We start from the raw sequence: 13547 nt of genomic DNA on the forward strand, positions 1-13547 counted from the left end.
TCTCGAGGGCTGATGTGGTAATGTGTCAGGCCTTTGGCTTACGTGAGGCCTGTAATGGGAACTGGCGATATGATGATGTGAAAATACACACAATCAATTGTTTTTTTTCTTTTAAATTTGTGTAACTTTTCCATCATTGTTATTATAATGCAGGTCTGGAAGTCTTGGTGGCAAATTAGAGATATTTTAGATTCAATGTTTAATGGTTCTTTGATTCTCAGTTGTTAACATATCCTGATGTTTTCTCTTTTAATCCATTCCATGTCCCACAATACCTTAGTTTCGCAAGCCATTCTAAAAATACATACTGTAGAAACTGAAACTGCTCACAGTTATAAACACACCTATATGTGTGTGTGTGATCGCAGAATTAAATACCACATATCAGGATTTTTTATTTTAATTTGGTTATTCTAGGATGGCTCCCTGCAAAGTGCTTTGAGAGTTTCTACACTCTTGCTGATCGCTCGATGTCAGCCCCATTGTGATCATTTTCACTTCCACATTTAAAAGCAACCTTGCAGCTTTAATTTTTCGGTGGTACGAGGGAAAAGTCAAACGCTTTATTCAATGTGCTCTGACCCTTTAAGACCTACCATAGAACCAAGTCCGCCAGAGCTTATATTATATTTTTACATGCTGTGGAGCCATTTTTGGGAGCATTTCAAGTTGCTATACATCAATACAACCATTATAGCCCAGATTTTAATAATATGTATTCATTAAGTGCATAGTAATTACATAAATTGCAAAAAAGTGCAATAAACTACAAAAAAATTAAATCGTTTTTGCTTTTTTAACATATATTTCTACTTGGAGAAATTTAAGAGGCTTATCCCTCAAAACTGTAAATACAAAAAAGTTGCACAAAATAGTTTCCCACCACAGGAAATTTATTTTGAGTGTCTTCATAGTTTTATTTTTGAAATACACCAATTTTTATACACTGCAGGAAAAACGAAAATAAATATTATACTGCAAATTTGCAAAAAAGCAGCATGTGCATCAAAATAAACTATTTCCAGCAGTGCAATATGAGTCCTAAGCATCCCAGAAACGACACAGAAAGTCATGAAGTCAAAGATTAAAAAGACCAGTATAGGCCCTGAGGCCCTGATGGTAAAAAAGACTACATTTCCGCGAAATGACGTCACTTCCGGTTTCGGGCAGGTAATGGCGGAAATGCAAAAGTTCGCGCTGATGTCTATTCCAACGTAGGAAGTGTTATGAACAGCTGATCGGATCGGCAAAGCGTGTTTCTGGAATATTATGTTTTTGTTGCTGCAAGCGCTTTCTATGCAGTTTTTGCAAAGCTTTATGTGGAAGGAAACCGTTACCTAGGACAAGCTAATGGCATAAGATGTAAGTACAACTCCTCCGGTTTCATATGCAAAAAAAATTTTTGCGCTAGCTCACGTGGTTGCAGTGCTACCGGGATTTAAAAATAGTTACGCAAAACAGAGCGTGCCCGCTCCGACCGGCTCTAAAGGGCTAAGCAGCCACACAAGGATGTGTGGCAAAATTTAGGTTCTTTGCTTTAAATTTCCCAAATCAAATCCCTCAGCTTCATGGAGCTGACATCAGATGAGATGAGATGGTGTATATTTATGCCAAAGCCGGGAAATTATTTTCTTTTTTTTTTACATCAGGTAAATTTTAAGTTACACCACAATCTTTTTTTAACCAAGAGAATATAAATATAAATAACAATCAAAGAAAAAACAAGCATCTTCCTGGTCATCTGAACAATACCAAACTATTGTTTGGTCTCTGAATTGTTGCCTGGAAGCCCATCTCTAATCATTAGAAATGGTTCTGAACATGAAGGTTGAATCAATTTTATACAGAAGTTGATTTTTGCCCCCAGAAGTTTGAAGTAGTAGTGTCTTTACTAAGCAATCTAAATGCAGCAAGAGCACTGAAATCCTTACCAAGCATCACAAGAATCCAAAAAACCCCCAAAAGATTTCACATTTATTATCAACACAATATGCTTAAGATAGAGTGACATTATTCTTACTGAAGTTTCCTGTACTGGGTTATGTAAATGTATTTAAACAAAGGAGTATAACTGCCTTAACATTGCAGATTTGATGAAAAAATACACAAAATACACAGTTTGCCCAGTATGGTTTAGGATGGGATAAAGGGACCCACAGTTGTTGTCAAATTATGATCTCTGAGTTCATTCTCCACAGTTCTTCTGTCAGCCCCTGAAGAGGTTACCATGGAGACAGTAGAACGTGTCTATGTGTGTGTATGCGTGTTGGAAGAGATAGGGAGGGGAGTTCCTAACACTGAGCAGTACTTGGTAATTGGCAGATTATCAGAAGACAGAGGTTACTGTAGCCCCGGAGAAGGTTCACAGCTCCAACTTTATAAACAACACACCCTCAAATTGCTATCCCTATCCAGAGGAGCGGGTGGGTTGGAGGACCACAAATGGGAAAAATAGCCGCAAAACCAAGCACTAAATAGTGTGAGCAGAAAATAGCTGGCGGCAGCCTCTCACCCATTCTCCCATAATAGCTTGACTGGAAGGGGGTGGCAGATTGCTCAGGGGACAGATCCCAACAGCCAGCAGGGACAGTGACAGTGTGAGGAAGACGGAGCCCTCAAAAAGCTGCGCTCTGACAGATTGAGGAAAGAATTCTGTTTTCCACAGCTACTTTTTGGAAGGGGGATGAGCGCCATGGAAGGTCAGAGTCAAAACAAATATGGACACCAATCTGTTGTTGTTTGAGTCCATTTTAGAGATTATTTTTCTTTTCTCAGTTGTATGAAGGTAGATATGTAGTTTTTCAGTACGCATCGCTCTAGGCCTGTGCTCGTAATCTTTCACTTTGTTCTACCACAACAGCTCTGACTCATGGAAAGAACACCTTTGTCTCAACCCGGTTTGATAGCTGGATATGGATCACACTTGTTCCAGTGCATCCTGTAGATCAGGAGTGTCGAACTCCGGGCCTCGAGGGCCGCCATCCTGCAGGTTCTACATCTCACCCTGGGTCAACACACCTGAATCAAATGATTAGTTCATTACCAGGCCTCTGGAGAACTTCAAGACATGTTGAGGAGGTCATTTAGCCATTTAAATCAGCTGTGTTGGAACAAGGACACATCTAAAACCTGAAGGACACCGGCCCTCGAGACCTGAAGTTCGACACCTGTGCTGTAGATGTTCTGTTCAAACAAATATGGATACCACAAAACCAGTGTGGGTTTGGTTTTGTGCGATGGTGAGGCCATTGCAGTCATGGAGATCCATGGTTATGGTGAGTGTGCTTGGTCTACAACATTGTGTAGTCGTAGCATCCACATGAATACCAGGATCCAAGGTTTCCAAAATTGATATTGCACTGTAAAGAAATTATGGCTGTTATTCACTTCACCTACAATTTTTTTTGTTGTTGTATCTGTGTATCCATGTATCAGTATCAATATTTCTTATGCTAGTGGTAACAAATAGGATGAGGATTCCAAGCCAGCAAGCCCCAGTCTAAATAATGTAAGTTTTAATTATTAAATAATATTTTGTTTACAGTTTTTTATGATTAAACAAATTCGTTCAACATGTTTGATAGATTTGAAGTACAAACACAAATCATTTTATCAGTGGAAACCTTTGCTTTTTAATGGAAAACTCGTTTAACTTTTTAGCTAATATTATCGTAAAGAATAGAGCAACATAGAAACTTCCTGAATAAATGCAAAAAGTGCATCACAATTACTAATTTTTTGTGTCTCTTCTTAAACCAACAGGCCACACTGAAGAAAGGTTCTGCTGGTTTGAAGATGTGAGGCATAATATTCCAACACAAAGATTAAAAAGACCATTATGATACCTGGAAATGCTTGTAAAATGATCCCAGATGAACATAAACACCCACACAACCCATACCAAATGACTTATCCATATGGAGCCAAGTTTGATGTATTGAAACCATGAAACAGTGACGAATAAATTGCCATACCAAACGGGTGCTGTGGAAATGTAAATGGCACCTCTGATTCAACTGGACACAGATTACACACTGACGTTAATGTGCGATGCTCTCATGTTCCCTGTCTGCGTCTGTTAGCTAATAGCTTAAACGGGCAGCAGAGTTTTAATTCTTGAATATTTCTATGACCACACATGGGTTATTCTGAAGTTGACCTAGAAGTTTTTATATTGCTGAGGGAAAAAACAAATAAAAAAACTGTTAGTAGTGCTAACATTATCCAAGAACTCATTGTCATCATCCAAAGAACTGCAGCTACATTTGCTAACAGCTTAACAATAAGTACTGTGCATGTAATGACCAGCCTTCCAACCTGATAAATGGATGAGCATTTCCCAATGATGTGTTTCTTCAAATGCGTACTTTGTCCTCTTTTGCCAAATAATATTTTTTGTTTCATCTCTGTGCACTGACCCCCATACCTCTGCAAACTATGAAGAATAAACAGATACAGACACAGGTACAGGCGCCTGCGTGTGCACACACACATATACACACAGATACACACACAAACACACACACACACACACACTGTTCAAATTCATAATCACAAGAGTTGACAATCAGCATAAAAAGGAGATTATGTGCAGTGCTGAGAGTGGGTGGGAGTCACACTCACATGCAGATGGCATCATTTTATGTCCATTGCAGCAGTTGCTTTGAAATGGCTAACAGAGGGGGGTTAGGCTGATACACTCCCCGTTCAAAGGGAACTGTTGTTGGCTGTGTGCCCCAAGGCCAGCAGAGTATCTCATAGCAGGATAATGAGACTTTAAAATCCAAACTCTTATTAATTTACTATTAACATCAAAAGTGTGGAGATGTTAGTATCACACTATCGCTCAGAAGGGAGGGAGTGGGTAGGTCTGTAGATACTGATATGGTTTGTTTGGATTTCAAGGTTTTAAGAGGCAGCAGATAAAGCTGAGTTCATTGAAGGGTGCAAATGAATGTTTGCTCTGGTCCGTTGAGAGGCAACAGAGAGAGAAAATGTACAAGGGTATTTCTGTGATGGAAAAAAAATAACTGAGCATAATTAAAAAATATATATCGTTTTTTCTTTCTGAAAAAAATCCATTTTGGTGAGTCTGATTAAAATATTTTAGCAGTCAGCCAAAAGAGAAAAGAGAAACTGTCCTGCTTTAGGTGAGGATCTTTACATCAGTGGATCAATTTCATTACTATGCTAATCCTTTAATTGTTATTCTGACTAATCAATAGCCAAAATATAGCACTGTCATATCAGTTGCAGATCACCAGACATGAACACCTGAGCTCTGCCTCCGGCATCACTGCCTCAGCTGTCCAGGACACAAACACATTAGGACTGTGAAGCAGCATCCTGCAGTGCTACACTTTGGAGTGGTTCCTCTACATGCAGAACATGGCTGCATGGACTCCACGATATAGTGGATGTATAAGTAACAAGCTGCGATCTGACGATTTGTCTGATGATATGGACATTTCTAGACAATGCCAGTACTTAATGTATGCACAAGCTAATATGCTGACCGTAAGTCTGGTATGTGCACTGTTCCAGTCAAGGTTGGACTCTTCAAAGCCTTCTTCCAATCTGGCACATAATGATGGAATGCGGTTGATGCTGAAGTTGCTAAGGTGGGCCAGTGCAAGCCAAATGTTTGTTAGTGTTGGACAGTGATGGGAATAACGGCGTTACAAGTAACGGCATTACTAACGGCGTTACTTTTTTCAGTAACGAGTAATCTAACGAATTACAGTTTCTATCGTTACAACGCCGTTGCCGTTACTAAGAAGAAAATGCAAGACACTTCACCCGTTGCCTACTGGTGGTGGTCAGAGGGCCCGGTGGCGCCAGTGTCCAGCAGCCTCGCCTCTGTCAGTGCGCCCCAGGGCAGCTGTGGCTACAATGTAGCTGCCATCACCAGTGTGTGAATGTGTATGTGAATGGGTGGATGACTGAATGTAAAGCGCTTTGGGGTCTTTAGGGACTATGTAAAGCGCTATACAAATACGGGCCATTTACTTTTAGAATCTTGTAACTCAGTTACTAACTCGGTTACTTTTTTGAAGAAGTAACTAGTAACTATAATTAATTACTTTTTCAAAGTAACTTGCCCAACACTGGTGTTGGACTACCTACCTGTTATGCTATATTTCACAATCTGATGCACAGTAGTGTAAAGGACTCCAGAAATAGTATAATTACATCTCTGACTGACTCTACACTAAGTTCAGTTAGGTTGTATTGTGTAATATTGTGGAATTTGTTTTAAATTTTCTTTTCTTTTTTTGTATTTTGCATGTATTTATTTTATTTGCTATGGACCCGTGTGTGTGTCTTTAATAAAGTAAAGTGAGTAAGTGAGTAACTTAAGGTCATAACTGAGACAAGGCTATAATAATTAAACTATTATATTTCATCACTGGAAGAGATTTTTGTGTTAAAACCCAGACGAAGTCCTTCTGTGTGCCTTTTTCAGACTTTCCCTGCACTCATACATGCCGTTTAAAAACATACGACACTAATATTACCTATCCTTGGCCCAAGACGTTTTCAGACCAACAAACAAATGTGATTAAATTTTTAAAAAATAATCTCAAGATTGGTGGGCAGCACGGTGGCACAGTGGTTAGCACTGTTGCCGCACAGCAAGAAGGTTCTGAGTTCAATTCCACCATCAGGCCGGGGTCTTTCTGTGTGGAGTTTGCATGTTCTCCCCGTGTTTGCGTGGGTTCTCTCCTGGTACTCCGGCTTCCTCCTACTGTCCAAAGACATGCAGCTTGTGGGGATAGGTTAATTGGATAATCCAAATTGCCACTAGGTGTGAATGTGAGTGTGAATGTGAGTGTGAATGGTTGTCTGTCCCTGTGTGTTGGCCCTGCGACAGACTGGCGACCTGTCCAGGGTGTACCCCGCCTCTCGCCCTATGACAGCTGGGATAGGCTCCAGCATCCCCCGCGACCCTGAAAAGGATAAGCGGAAGCGAATGGATGGATGGAATCTCAAGATTGTCCACAATATGACTATGTAATGGCATTTTTTAAGAGAGATGAGAAGGTGACTGGTGTAAAATAACTTCATGCCATGCTGGTTTTTGTTCCTCTTTAACGTTTGTGTCACCAGCCACTGTTGTTGCCTGCAAAAATAAGTGCATTTATACAAGTTCCTGCAGGATGCATGAACAGACACACACTCTAAAGCTTGAACGTACAGTTTTACATTTGGTCTTTTTTCTCTTTCCAGCGGTTCAGACCGCGCAGCCAAGAGCAGGGGTCAGCTTTTATGGATGTGAGATAATTGAAAACGATAAATACGGCCTTAAAAGCAAGGAAAATAAACTCAGCCCTTCAGTAGATTTAATGTTCAGCCAAGCAGCAACATTGGCACAGAGTCAGTGGACGGGATTGCCAAGAAACACACCTGGGTGCTGATGTGTTTCCACACATACACACACTCAAAACACACACAGCTTTGTGTCCATGAATTCAGAGGACATTACATCAACTTGCATTAGTGTTCTGGTCTTTAAATTGAGAGATTTTTCATGGGGATTTGCTTTTTGTCATCATGAGGAACAGACATCCCTGTGGCATGACTGTGTAAACAATTTAGGGCCTCAAATCATCACCGATACTTGTAACACTATGAACCTGGATGGACAGCTGACCCTCTAAGGGTCAGTCTTTATGAGAACACGCACCACAACCTTGTTGAACAAGACAGTTCTGAGCATTACACCGAATTAAAACTCTGAGGAAGAGATAAGTCTTAACTCTGTGTTTTTATAACATGAGTTCTTGAATCTAAATTGTGTTTTTCTTTTTAATTTTGAATGTATTTAAGTTTTAAAATTCTAAGACAATTCTGAAAACAGCAGTGGTGTCAAATAAAACAATGATGCAAACAGCAAGGGCAAAGAAAATAAAACACACTGGAATCAAAGTAGTCAAACTGCATCCCTGTATTAGTCTTCATATTTAGTATATAGTAGATGGTAGGTAATTTCACCTTCCAACTTTAAAGAAGGTAAACTACATCAAGCTTGTTTTTTTTATTAAAAGGGAATAGAAAGTCTTTGTTGTGATTGTTTGTATGGGTTGTGTCTCACACACTTGAAAGGTGAAACTATAAACATTAAAGTCATTTAAAGGAAAATGAAAAATCCTCATCAGTCTATCTTTGGGTGAGTGCATGTTTAGGGGAACCAATAAGTGCCTCGTGGCCGTTAAATGTATAAAGTAGCATCTGCTTCTCTGCATGCTAAATAGTTTAATAGCGAGATAGGCACCAGTACGGATGCCACCAGGGAGCCTCCCTTATACTAGGCATAAACAAATGGGAGAAAACCTCAAACAGACCCAATGCCTGCGTGAGATGGCGTTGCCGCGTGCTCTAGCTAGTCTGGGAGCACCTTCCTACATCCTGCATCTGGAAGATGCAGAGGGAACAGGCACCTGGGATGATCTGCTTACAGCTGTCCTGGGATGTTCTGCTTGCCCAGCTGTGACTGTGAACCTAAACCTGCAAAAAGAAAAACAGATGGATGATTAGAACATAAAGCAGCAAACACTTTTCTTATGGCTTCACAGAAAATCCTTGTTGAATTAAGTTTTTCTTGTCTGAAACCCAATTTATTTTCACTTCTAAAAGCATGACGATTCCCAGCAGGAAAATTAGATTGTAAACAATCCTAATGGCTTTTTAAACCTAAGTACAAAATCTAATGGGACACATGAAAAATATCTGCCACATAGCTGGGAAACAGGGCTGTATCACTATTTTTAGATTTTGTACCTCATTTCTGCCAGTAAGAAAGCTTTTGTATGAAGTTGAACTCACTTTGAACTTTTAGCAAAAGTTTGCACTGCATTTTATGTAACATTAAATAGACTGCTAAAGACGTGAGTCATTAGCTGCTAGAAAACATGGCAAAAAAAAGGCGGATCACAAATGAAAACACAAGCAAACGTATTGGTTATAATAATATCATGCTATAAATTTCTAATTATGCTAGATTGGGTTGGCTTAAGGCTTGCTTGCAAAAATGTTTTGCTCATTTAAACTCTCTAAGCACTAACACTGAGCATCAAGACTTTGTCAGGAATTAGATTAAATTATCATGAAGGTCCTTTGACATCCACACTTGCTAAATATTTGGAGACAAAATATTTAATTATGAATTAAACACTGTTAATCCAGCGGTAATGAGATAATAGTAACACGAGGCGACTAAATTAAAAGACACAATTTATCATCCCCCAGGGATCAATAAAGTATTCTGATTCTGATCACTACATATTAAAATGTGACATTAACCCTATCTCGTTCACCAACAGCTAGAAGACAAGATGTCTATGTTTCCAATTTGTCAAGCCTGCCAGTTGACATTTGTCATCCACCCGTGCCTTACTCAGATTTATTTACATAAATATATAAATTTTGCTGTTTTGTAGGTCATCCGGAATTAAGCCAATGCAGTGTTCTCCGTCACAGTCGCTGTTTCTCTCTCTCTCCTGTCAGCTCTTGCTCTTTTTCCGGCTCTCCTGTCACTCCTTTCTAGCTGGTGTTAAAAAAAGAAGGTTAACAGTCTTTAATGCAGCATTTTGGCAGGTCATGGAAAGGCTGATGCCTGCAAAATATGCAGTGATGTGACACCAGTGTCCTTTTATATTTCCTGTTGTATGTCATTTTATAATTTTACATTTTCTATTTTAGGTGTTGATACACTGTAATAGAAGGAGCTGCTGCTGAATATGTTAACTTACAAAAGCTGGTTTCAAAGGGGGAAATTAGATAAAGAATTTAATTATTTTTACTCAAGTTCACAACATTAATCAACTCGTAACAATTTGTGCCATCCTCCTTTGGAGAGGAAGAAACCATTGTAGATTTGAGGCTAAGGGCCTTGGGGGAGTGCAGCCATCTGCCCTGACTAGTTGGGGAAAGCAGAACGTCTGTTACTCAGCTGTGTGTATGGCCCCAAGTTCTCATTTTCCCCCCTTTCTTGTTCTTGTTGTAGTCAAGTGAAGTCAGTTTACCACATCTAAAAACAACACAGGTTGACCAAAGTGCTGTGCAAACTGAACGAAAAAGAATAAATATATATGCATAAAAATAGAGAGAAACAGAAGACACAATGTTGAGTGTTAGGAGGTCCTGTGTTAAAAAGGCTGAGTGTTCCAAAGTTTAGATGCAGTAACCACAAAGGCCCGGTCTCCTCTGTTTTGTAGTCTGCTTCTAGAACAAGCAGAAGAAGCTGATCAGCTGAAAGTAGAGTTCTGTTTGGAGTATGTTTAGTTAAAAGTAGTCAGGTGTTCTCAGGCTATTATGCCTTAAGTTTTCCTTGTTTTTCTGGACTTTTTCACATTGTTTGCACATGCTAGACTGTTTACCTGTGTGTCTTCTATGCTTGGAATAAAGGTTTCTCATGTGTTCCTGAATGTGGGTATTCTATCCTGTGCAATTGTAAAAATCCCCTCGCTGTCAACATCTTATGGGGATTTAGTAGGTCTCTAAAACAGGGTTGTTATCTCTCAGCACCTGATATTGGCCAGCAAAGAGAGGACATGGAGGAGAAAGTACAAACTGTGGGAGAGAGGGAGAGAGTTGAGTGACTGCAGTAGTGGCATAAAAGTACAAGGGAGTACTTGTGTTCGCTGAAAGTCCTCCAAAAACTTGAACCTATTCAGTCATGACAAAGGGATGATTCAGGGTTACCTGAACCAGCCCTAACTATAAGAGCTACTCGAAATCATTAAGACATAATTATGAGTAGCAATAAATGGCTCAGACTGCAAGTACTAAGATTTTTCTTTAGAGAAAGTCAATAAAGAAGCTGAAATGGGGGAAAATTATCTATTTTGCCCAGCTCCTATCAGAACTAGATACAACATCTTGGATCTGATGAGTTTTACTGGGAACTATCTATCTATATATAATAAGAACTACCTACTGTAGAGGTTAAAAATAAGTGCTCAGAGTAGGGTTTTTTAAGCATTATCGCACCCGCTTGTGTCTCTAGGGCCCTAAAATAAGTATCTTTTTTGTTTGGTAGTCTGCTTCAGAATTTAATTTAGATCAGAAAGGTTGAGAAAAGGCACTGGCCTGTGGAGAATACTCCCAATTAAGCTGTCTTTATGTTTATCATAGTGTCTCCTGGGCAAAGCCTGCATATGTTACATAAGTGTGCCAATTATGCTAACGTAGCTTTTATTGCTTAGAATAAATCATAATATAGTGTTTAGTGTGTATGTGTGTGTGAGAGAGAGAGCGTATTGTGTGTGTGTGTGTGTGTGTGTGTGTGTGTGTGTGTGTGTGTGTGTGTGTGTGTGTGTGTGTGTGTGTGTGTGTGTGTTCATGTATTTAATTGTCTTATGCCTGAAAAGGGAAACTGTAGTCACACAGAGACAGCTGCACTCTGGTAGCACTTTAGTGACAGCTGATTGATACTGAAAAACTAGTCACAAGTATTGTGACCGACTGATGCAAAAAGACTACAAGTGCACTCACATAGTATGGCTGAGAAAATGGTTTAATGCCTAGAAAATCTTGGTCAAGACCAAAATTGCATGGATTTAACAGAAGGACATGCAGCCTCTGTAACTGTCAACAAAAACTAACAATGGCAGATTTCCCAAAGTGACAACACTGTCCTTTAAAACCATACCATACCATACCAACTTTATTTCTAAAGCACTTTAACATAAAACCAGAGTTTCACAAAGTGCTGTACATGTTAATAGCATACGTAAAGAAAATTAAAATGAGATACGATAAAATAAATAGATACAATAAATTGAAACATGTTAAAACAAATTGAGTCAACCCCTCTAATCAATGCCAAAGGCTTCAGCGAATAAATATGTTTTAAGAAGACTTTTAAATTCAGAGAGAGAAGAGGCCTGCCTAACATGCAAGGGCAGATCATTCCACAACTTAGGAGCAGCTACAGCAAAAGCACGATCACCTTTAAATTTATACTTAGTTTTCGGTACCTTAAGGAGTTGCTGATTGGCGGACCTAAGGGAACGGGCAGGTGTATATGGTTGTAGTAGCTCCGAGAGGTAGGGGGGGGCCAGAAGATAACAGCAGTAACTGAAGAGCCGTTCAAGTATTTTTTGACTCCAACAAAGTTAACTCTCATAAATTAGGCAACTAATTCCACCGCTGGAAAGTCGTCCCCACTCTCCCTCTCTGTTTCTCTTCTTCCAGCCGTTTGTTTGTGAACCAGTCAGCATCCCTCTGCTGCCCTGTCAGAGTAATTCCTCCCAGGAGCACTGGAGAGTCATCTGCACCAGACCTGCAGGCACAGCCAGGCAAGCTGCCTCATAAATTTCCCACGCACCCTGTCTTTGTTATGCATTGCTCAACCCCATCACTATGGTGCATACTGTAGTGAGGTGACATGTATGAAATAAATAAAGTTGAGCAGGTTAAAAACTAAGGCTCATCATGAGTATCGGGACTTTAAGTGTGATTAACTGGCTTTCTCTAGAGTGCATCTGTACAGCTACAGTAGTTTAACATAGAGGTTGGAATGGTTTATTTTTTCTTAAAATGCTCCTCCCAGTCCACATGCTCTCACTTCTGTGCATTTGTAATGAGAAAAGTAAAGGATTTACCTATACACTACTTTGGAGAGAAAATGCCCAGCGGAGAAGTCAACATGTGACTATATCTAGGCTCATGTTTAGGCTGTTATCAGTCCCCATATGTTATGCCATTAAATGGCCCCTTGCGCCTACTAGGAAGCACTTATCAACCCATTTAAGTCAAATAGGAACACATTTTCACATTGGAGACTGGATGCTAACATTATATCTGTCACTATTCAAGGTTTGTCATCAGAGGGTGAATGCAATCCCCATACAAATGACCACATACCCCCAACTTGTTATGACTGCACAAAGCTTAACGCACAAACACTAGTGTAAAGCAGCACTGTGTATTTGCTCTAGTGGGGTTCAAACTAACATATTATCTAAACCTCTGTTGTTCAAAGGCTCCAAAGTACTTGGTAAGGATCCGGGAAGATAGCAGTGCAGTGGTCTGCCAGGAGACTATACTTCCTGTATGTTTTAGCTTCATCCTTCCATTTAGTTTCACTGAATATGACTTTTGGTGTTCAAACAGTGACATGTGATACGAAGTATTCATGTGTAATGAAGAGTTTCTGTGTGAATGTCTGCTTCTCATCTCACTTGTCTGTGAGAGATGACTGACTAAAATTTGAAGAAAGTGGAAAGTAAGAGGTGTGACGGGGTTTGTTTTAACAATAACCTCATGAGGCAGCCCAACCAAAAAAAAAGATGGTTGCATATTTTGTTTGTTATCTGAAACTAAGTGAAATTATTAATACCTTCAGTTTTCAGCCCTTTCAGTTTGTATTTATTCTGTAAAGCCCTGTCCACAGAGATTTCCAGATGCAAGTAAAAATTATTTGACACAGTACAAAAAATGTTGTTCCATTTTCTTTGTCGTGAAAAAGGATTTGCCTGAAGCCATAACTTTTTTTGTGTGTGTGTGTGAAAGGCATGAGACCAGTTAATCACCTATGATTG

General features: G+C 39.6%; 1 long non-coding RNA gene across 1 annotated transcript; it reads left to right on the plus strand.

Moving 5' to 3' along the window:
* The first annotated feature begins 3152 nt into the window (after positions 1-3152).
* Positions 3153-4321, plus strand: LOC101464230 (uncharacterized). Its single transcript, XR_191248.3, has 3 exons — positions 3153-3275; positions 3457-3508; positions 3763-4321. It is a non-coding gene; the product is annotated as an uncharacterized LOC101464230 (long non-coding RNA).
* The last annotated feature ends 9226 nt before the right edge of the window (positions 4322-13547 follow it).

This window comes from Maylandia zebra, linkage group LG13 (genome assembly GCF_041146795.1).
Source record: "Maylandia zebra isolate NMK-2024a linkage group LG13, Mzebra_GT3a, whole genome shotgun sequence".
Taxonomy (NCBI): Eukaryota; Metazoa; Chordata; class Actinopteri; order Cichliformes; family Cichlidae; genus Maylandia; species Maylandia zebra.